Source organism: Cucumis melo, chromosome 3, assembly GCF_025177605.1.
Source record: "Cucumis melo cultivar AY chromosome 3, USDA_Cmelo_AY_1.0, whole genome shotgun sequence".
Taxonomy (NCBI): Eukaryota; Viridiplantae; Streptophyta; class Magnoliopsida; order Cucurbitales; family Cucurbitaceae; genus Cucumis; species Cucumis melo.
The window spans coordinates 24195184-24203157 of NC_066859.1; the positions used below are offsets into that span (position 1 = coordinate 24195184).

The 7974-nt window shown below is 40.4% G+C and overlaps 1 pseudogene; it reads left to right on the plus strand.

The window, feature by feature from the left end:
* The first annotated feature begins 6972 nt into the window (after positions 1-6972).
* On the plus strand, positions 6973-7666 carry LOC127148699 (ATP synthase subunit a-like; annotated as a pseudogene).
* Positions 7667-7974: the final 308 nt, after the last annotated feature.

A 7974-nucleotide genomic window follows, 5' to 3' on the forward strand; every position in this document is an offset into this window, starting at 1 on the left:
CTGCTCCCATTTCACTCGTCGTTACTACGGGAATCACTTTTGCTTTCTTTTCCTCTGGCTACTAAGATATTTCAGTTCGCCAGGTTGTCTCTTGCCTGCCCATGGATTCAGCAGCAGTTTGAAAGGTTGACCTCCTGATCTACGCTTATTTGCAACTCTCCGAAGCATTTCGTCACTAACTATGCCCTTCCTCGTCTCTAGGTGCATAGGTATCCACCGCCAGCCTTTCTTCATTTGAACCTGACCCTTCACTTTAAGGCTATGCCATCTCCACGTAGCGATGCTACTAAATGGAAGGATCTTATCAACGTCTATGTATTCGAAATCATAGATCGAGCTGCCGAATCAGAAAAATTGATTTCTCTCTCTTTGTATCAGCTAAGTGAAAGAGTTGGAGATAAGCGGACTCGAATCGCTGACATCTGCCACAGGGTAAACCACCGCCTCTCAGGCCCCCGACTAATTCTACCATAGAGGCCAAGGATAGACAAGAACTCCCCCCGAAGACAGCTTACAACTTTTATCGTACTGTGCTAAAGAGGAACTCTTCTCTTTATCTCAAAAGGTATCGCGTAGTGGATTGGAATCCCATTCTAACTAAGGATTCTTGTGGTTTCGGAGAATCCAACTACAGAAGAACCAGGAAGGGAGAGCTTTTCCCCATGCCTAGTCCCAGTGGAGGTGAAAGACCTAGAGCGGGCTACGGGTCTATACCAAGCCCCTGACGCCATAATTCATTGAGGTTGATCCCGAACACACGTAGCGGTTCGAGACCTTCTTTATTTATTCACCCCAAGAATGAACGAGAGTTTCATGGGATGGATTTCATTAACACGTCTCGACCACCACCTTTCTGTTCTGAAATCGGTAGCGATTTTAAGGAAAACTACCAAGCTCCACTATAGATAAGCGTCTATCATCTCTATGCTCATTTTGACTTTTTCTTGGACTTATTAGTATTAGCGAAAGCTCGCTCGACTTAATCTGTCTTACTCGACTTACACTAGAAGAACTTTTCCTCTTCTTTCCTTTTTATGAAGACGGAATGATCAGCATTCCTTCTCTAGAAACCCATCTTCCTCATAACCAAACTGAATATCTCTTTTAAATTTAGCTACCAATGACCAAAGAATTTGTGATTCAATTGAGAGAAGTTTTTTCCTTTTTTTCACCTTCTTTCTTTCCCTTCCTCCCCCAGAGCTTGAAAAGTGGAGGAAATGTGATCGACCTACCATGAGGTCTCCATGAAGAAAGACATTTTTGACATCGAGCTGATGCAGTGACCAAGATCTCTTAGCTGCAACTGAGAGAATGACATGGAATTTTATGGAATTTGGCCACAGGAGCAAAGGCCTCGAGATAATCGATGCCATAGGTTTGTGTGAAACCTTTCGCCACAACACTGGCCCTCTGGATAGAGCCATAAGCTTTTTCTTTCAGGGTATATACCCACCCGTAGCCAACCCTACCTTTGCCTCTTGCTAAGGCCCACGTAGCGGTGATCAGCTCCCAAGTCTCCTTCTTCTTTAGAGCCTCTATTTCTTCTATCATAGCATAGCCTTTCTTCCAAAGAGGATGATTAAGGGCTTTTTGAAAGAGGGTATCTTATCGCTGAAAGGAAAGCTTGAAAGTCAGAAAGCTAATATGGATATAAGCAAGTCCGACGCTCAAAGAATTTGAGTTCAAGATTGAATCTTTCTTCTCCTAACCGCTTCTTTTATTTTGAGTCGAGCTACTTCGCACCTGTGAAGTCACTTCTCAAACCATTTAGTGTGGAATTCGAAAAGAATTTGAGAATTCTTTGATAAGGATTCTCATATTACATTGAGTCTCTCCTTTCGTTTTGAGTCGAGTTATTTCTTTAATGTTCTCCTTCTAATTGGAAGAATAAGGAATTCGCTTGAAAATTCTAAGATAATTATTCTCACCTCTCCTTCTTAGTCGAGCTACTTTGCACCGTGAAGATGAATATGGATTTCTGACTTGTCCGGAGGTGAATATGGAATTGACTGAGTTCCACTCCTTTGAATTTAAAGAATAAGGAAGGAATGAGCTTGAAAATTCTTCTCAACTCCTACGAAGCCTCTATTTTGAGTCGAGTTATTTCTAAAAATCAAGGGCTCTCATAAATTCGGTAAGGAGTTCCACTCTCAAATTCTTCGATAATTCTTTGATCCTTATAATTTTCAGTGGAGTTATTTCTAAAAATTAAGGGCTCCTTCATAGTCGTTTCGCTTCACGCTGGAGGATAGGTTCATATGGATTTCTGACTCATTCGCAAATTCTTTGCTCCTTATAATTAAAGAAGAAAGAAGAAAAAGGAAAATCGGCTTGAATCTTTTTAGTAGGTTTGAAAGAGGAAAGCAGGCTCAAAGAATTTAAGTTGATAAAGGTAAAGGTTTGAAAATGTGAAGAAAAGCATCAATCATATTTCATTGATCCTTCCTTAAAGTTTCTTAACCTTGGACGTAGTAGAAGTCCTTCAGACTGACGACTTTCTTCTTTTTTCCTTCTTTCTTCTTATATCCTCTTATGATTTGAAAAATACTCAAGCTTTTCCTTGAACTTCTCACTTCCTTTACTTACCCGATTTCCTTTTTCAATAGTAGTTTCTGAGAGTCCTTCAGACCTAATTAAGCTAGGGAGGACCAAAGAATTTGCGAAAAGAAATGGAAAAGTCTAAGATGTAGGCTTGGCTAAAGCATCTGGAAAAGTTAGGGCTCTTAACCAGAATCGATAGAAAGATAAGGGCTGCTGCTATTTCCGCTCTTAGTCTGTTGAGGTTTCAGCCTCAATCCCAGTCTCACCCTATCTTTTTTATTTTGATTAAGACAAGATAGTCTCTCTAGCCTGAATCTCTATACCTATACTTACTAAAGGATGAGGATGCGAACCCGTTCGGAGGCTCCGAAGGAGTTGAATTGAGTTCCATCTTTTTCGATAAAAGAGGTTTGACCGCTAAGTGGGAATATGTAGGCTCAAAGAATTTGAGAATTCCACTAAAATGAGAAACTCTATTCTTTTTTTCTTCCTTCATCTTGAATAGTCAAATAGAGAATATACGACATGCTAAAGTTAGCCTTTGCTTTGACTTTCTTTTTTTTTTTTTTTTTTGGCTAAGAAGTCAGTAGGTTGTGCGCCAGTCATACATAGCTTGAACTGTGGTGGCCACAATGCTACGCTATCGATCCCCAAGACGTCTTTGCTTTCATCTTCACACCTGATCCATCGTTTGAACTTCCTACATTCACTTCCGAAATTGAAAGAGGAAAACTGGAATTGTAACCTCTCGATCTGCTATAAACAGTGTGCCTGATTGTCGAGTCTACCGTCTCCACGGCTTTCCCTTTTGCAAGCAGCTCCTTATCGAGTGTCGATCTTCACTTGGGTCGGCTCTGAGGCTCTACCCTGGCTTTTCATTATTTGCTTCCTCCCACTCTTTTTTTTCTCATATCGCGCACGCATCTTGAAGAGTGGCTTAGAGTACATAGATGAGGCGGTCCCGATATTGAATATTGAATAACCTCCTGCTTTGGAACTCCTTGACTTCGGTTGAACAAACAAGGTTCAATCTTCTGAAATCGTAACATAGGCGAAACCCGGCAGCCCGCCCAGAGTTTGACCTTCTCCAATCCTAGAAGGAAAAGCCACTGAACTTTCCTTCCCCTAACGGGCAAGAAAACTGGAAGGAAGATGATTAGGATCTCACGTGTGGCAGCTGTTGGAACAAACTCAAAATCCAAGAGGTACCTAAACAAAAAGGAAACTTACCACTCACTGGTGAAAGAGGAGAAAAGACAATTTTAGACCTCAGGGCTGGAATGCGGTAGGGTCTTCAAGCCATTCCAACCCCACGCTCTTATCTCGAGATTCATGGGTCGTCTCGCGAAGAGAGAAGATTTGAACCTTCGCATCGACTTTTTCTCTCAGTCTCAATCACGCCTTCCCTATCGCAAATTCCTCTTTGGTCGAGTCGCTCAGCTGCTTCGCGTATTATTATGATAGTCTTGTCGGGGCATGCTGCAAGAGCATAGGTGAGTGGTAAGTGTAGGAGGCATGACCAAAGGGCAGCTTGTGTAGTTCCACCTCGCATCATTGAGATCTGCAGGGTGGCGGTGAAGAAGCGTCACAAATAGGGTTCAGATAAGGGGTCGTAGGCTTAGTAAGGCTCGAACCTACAATATCACCGTTATGAGCAGTACATTTCAACCAATTAAACTATAATCCCTCATAAAAGTCGAAATCAAAGACATCAATGAACAAGGTAGTGGAAGGATCATATTCTATTTTGATGCTGTAGGACGGGAAAAGCAGACAGAGAAAGAGAGAATGAAAGAGAAAGAGAAGCGAAAGATGGAGCGGGAAAGAGAAAGATAGAAGACTAACAGAAAGATGTCTGAATGATGATGCTTTGAGTACTCTCATGAAACAACAAAAAGAATGAGAAAGAAGACTGACCGAAAGATGATCTTTCTCATTTCATGTGTCTTGCAAAGCCTCTCCTTTGAATCTGTGAAAACATTGCTTTTTTCCCCTATAGAACTCCTTCGATCATTCTTCTCAACTCCTACTCCACCTTGGACTGATTTATTCCATCTAATTTCTTGGACCTAAAGTGGATAGTCGGACAGAAGTTTTAGTTCCCTCTTTTCTTTAGTGGATCAAAGAGGTCCGAACGATAAGTGGGAATATGTAGGCTCAAAGAATTTGAGCAGAGGCCTCATTGATTTTCTACTTTCAGTGGATACTACGAAGGAGCTTTCTTCTTGATTATCCCACTCCCTCTTCCTATGGGCAAGCTACTTCCGTCCGTCTTCAGTCGTAGTCTGAAAACCTTTGCCTTTTTATTCGCTACGTGGCTTTCAATTCAAACCTTGAATTTAGTGGGTTTCGTAGGTTTTCGCTTCTTTTTTAGCCTTTATTCATTGATTCAGTCGAGACCTCTGAAGGAGTCATGAAAAGGAATATGAACCTGTCCGGAGGACTCATGAAATTCCACACTAAAAGGGGTCCTCAATGAAGAAGTCGCATTTCTCAAATTCTTTAAGCCTTTTAAGAATAAGGACTTTTGATTTCATTCAACTCCTTCTACGTGGAATATCGAGTGGAGTGGAATAAGGAGGTCCTTCTACATGGAATATCGAGTGGAGTGGAATAACGAGGTCCTTCTACGTGGAATATCGAGTGGAGTGGAATAACGAGCACATGGTCTTGCTCTCATTACAGTAAGAGAGAAAGGGGTGCCTCTCCAGTCCCACCTTTTGCCTCTTCCCAAAGGTCTCACCAAGACCAAGGGCGACTTCAAAGGCAGGGTGTGTCCTGTACGAGCAGTCGATGCCTCATCAAGCTTCTTCAACCCTTTCCTTTGTCCTCGGACTGATCCTAGTTGGCGCCTACCCTACCTTTCAGCCTCTTCCCATCCTCTTTTCTATATTGATTTTAGAGTAAAAAACGAGAAAGATAGTGGTTCAATCTCATATTTTGACTTTTCCTTTGGAAGCCCCCACGTAGTGGTAAAGAGGAATGTTTTCACGGATGAGAAGCCCTTGTTCATTGAGGCGGTTGAGTTCTAACCTCTTTCTGAAATTAGTCATTTCCACTCAAAGTCTTTGACTTTATTCTCATTGAGGCCAACTTTCTCTCTAATGTCTGAGAAGTCAAAATACTATATTCACTTTCTGACTAAATTTTCTTCTCTTATGTATGGTCTAGGTGATAGCTTAATGTGAGCCCTTGTTCATTGCCTTGATAGGCTTGGAGTTGATTTCACTTTTGTCTCTTCTTCAGGCTTGATTTTCTTCTTCTTCCTTGTCTCATGGTTGTCTTTTCATCTTTTTTTTCAATCAAAAAGTGTGAGGATCAAAGAATTTAAGATGTTAGAAGGTACAAAATCAATGGGTGCGGGAACTGCTACAATTGCTTCAACGAGAGCTATTATTAGTATTGGAAACATCTTCAGTTCTTTGATCCATTCTGTGGCCCGAAATCCATCATTGGCTAAACAATCATTTGGTTATGCAATTTTGGGCTTTGCTCTAACTGAAGCTATTGCATTGTTTGCTCTAATGATGGCCTTTTTTATCTCAAATTCGTATTCCGATCGAAAAGGTTTCAGTCTCACATCTTGAACATTAGAAAGTCGTCCCTCTTCCTATGGTTGAGCTACTTCCGTACCTCATCTGGAGCTTTTGATTTGTCCATATGAACCTGTGGAATTCAAAGCTCAAATTCTTCGAGAATTCTTTGACTTTATTCATTGATTCAGTCGAGACCTCTAGAACTCCTTTGGAGTAATTGAATTGTCCTTATTAATTTCAACTTCTACTCCACCTCTATCTGAACTGGTTCTACGTAGCTTAATTAGTCCGAATGACAGGTTCATATGGAATTTAGATTCCTTCAGAGTGGTTCGAATGCTCAAAGAATTTGAGAAAAAGAAAGTCACTAGACTTGAAAGAGGAGGCTCGACTGAAAGGAGTCCAAGATTCAAGCTGAATTGATGAACAAGGGCTCGACTGAAAGGAGAGAAGGAGGCTCAATGAAATATGAGTTCGTTTGTCATTCCACTAGAAAAAAGGATTCCACATTCAAGAGGACCGAACAATAGCCTGAGTCGAGTATGGGAAGCGGGCTAGTCCCAAAAATGCTCATTCCTCTGACGTTGGGGCTCACAATGAACCTTATGACTCTAACTCTTCTTAAAAAAAAGTGTCTCTATATATATAGATTATTCTTGACTTATCTCAAGCAATGTCCATCCCATGCCTTTCTTAATTGGTTGGACCAACCCAAACTGCGATTTTCGACAAGTCTTTCTTCATTTTTCTTGAAAGAAGCAGAACTACATGGATGAAATGAAAAGTGTTTCTGACTCTGACACCCAACAGCCCACTTGAGCAATTTTCCATTCTCCCATTGATTTTTATGCATATAGGAAACTTTTATTTCTTATTCACAAATCCATCTTTGTTTATGCTGCTAACTCTCAGTTCAGTCCTACTTCTGCTTCATTTTGTTACTAAAATGGAGGAGAAAACTCAGTACCAAATGCTTGGCAATCCTTGGTAAAGCTTATTTATGATTTTCTCCCGAACTTGGTAAATGAACAGATAGGTGGTCTTTCCGAAAATGTGAAAGAAAAGTTTTTCTCTCGCATCTCAGTCACTTTGACTTTTTGTTATTTCGTAATCCCCAGGGTATGATACCTTATAGCTTCACATTGACAAGTCATTTTCTCATTACTTTGGGTCTCTCGTTTTCTCTTTTTATTGCTATTACTATAGTGGGATTTCAAAGAAATTGGCTTCATTTTTTCAGTTTTTTATTACCCGCAAGAGTTTCACTACCATTAGCACCTTTTTTAATACTCCTTGAGCTAATCCCTTATTGTTTTCGCGCATTAAGCTCATGAATACATTTATTTGCTAATATCATGGCCGGTCATAGTTCAGTAAAGATTTTAAGTGGGTCTGCTTAGACTATGCTATGTATGAATAATCTTCTCTATTTCATAAGAGATCCTGGTCCTTTATTTATTGTTCTTGCATTAACCGGTTTGGAATTAGGTGTAGCTATATCACAAGCTCATCTTTCTACGATCTCAACCTGTATTTACTTGAATGATGCTACAAATCTCCATAAAAAATGGTTATTTATTTATAATTGAACAAAAGCGAGGCTCCGTAAGGCGCAAAGCAAACTGACTGTTCAGAGTGCATTATGAAATAACTCAACTCAAAATTAAGAATCAAAGAATTATCGAAGAATTTGAGAGCGAAAGTCACTATCCCTTATTATTCTTAGGTATGAGCATTATGAAATAACTCAACTCCAAATGATGAGGAGAGGGGCGAAGCGAAAGTAATTATCCTTATTAGGTGGGAGCCCTTTCTTTTTTGAAATAACTCGACTCCAAACATAAAGGAGAGACTCCGCTAGGAGTTTCAAGCGAAATGACTTATTCCTTATTCTTGA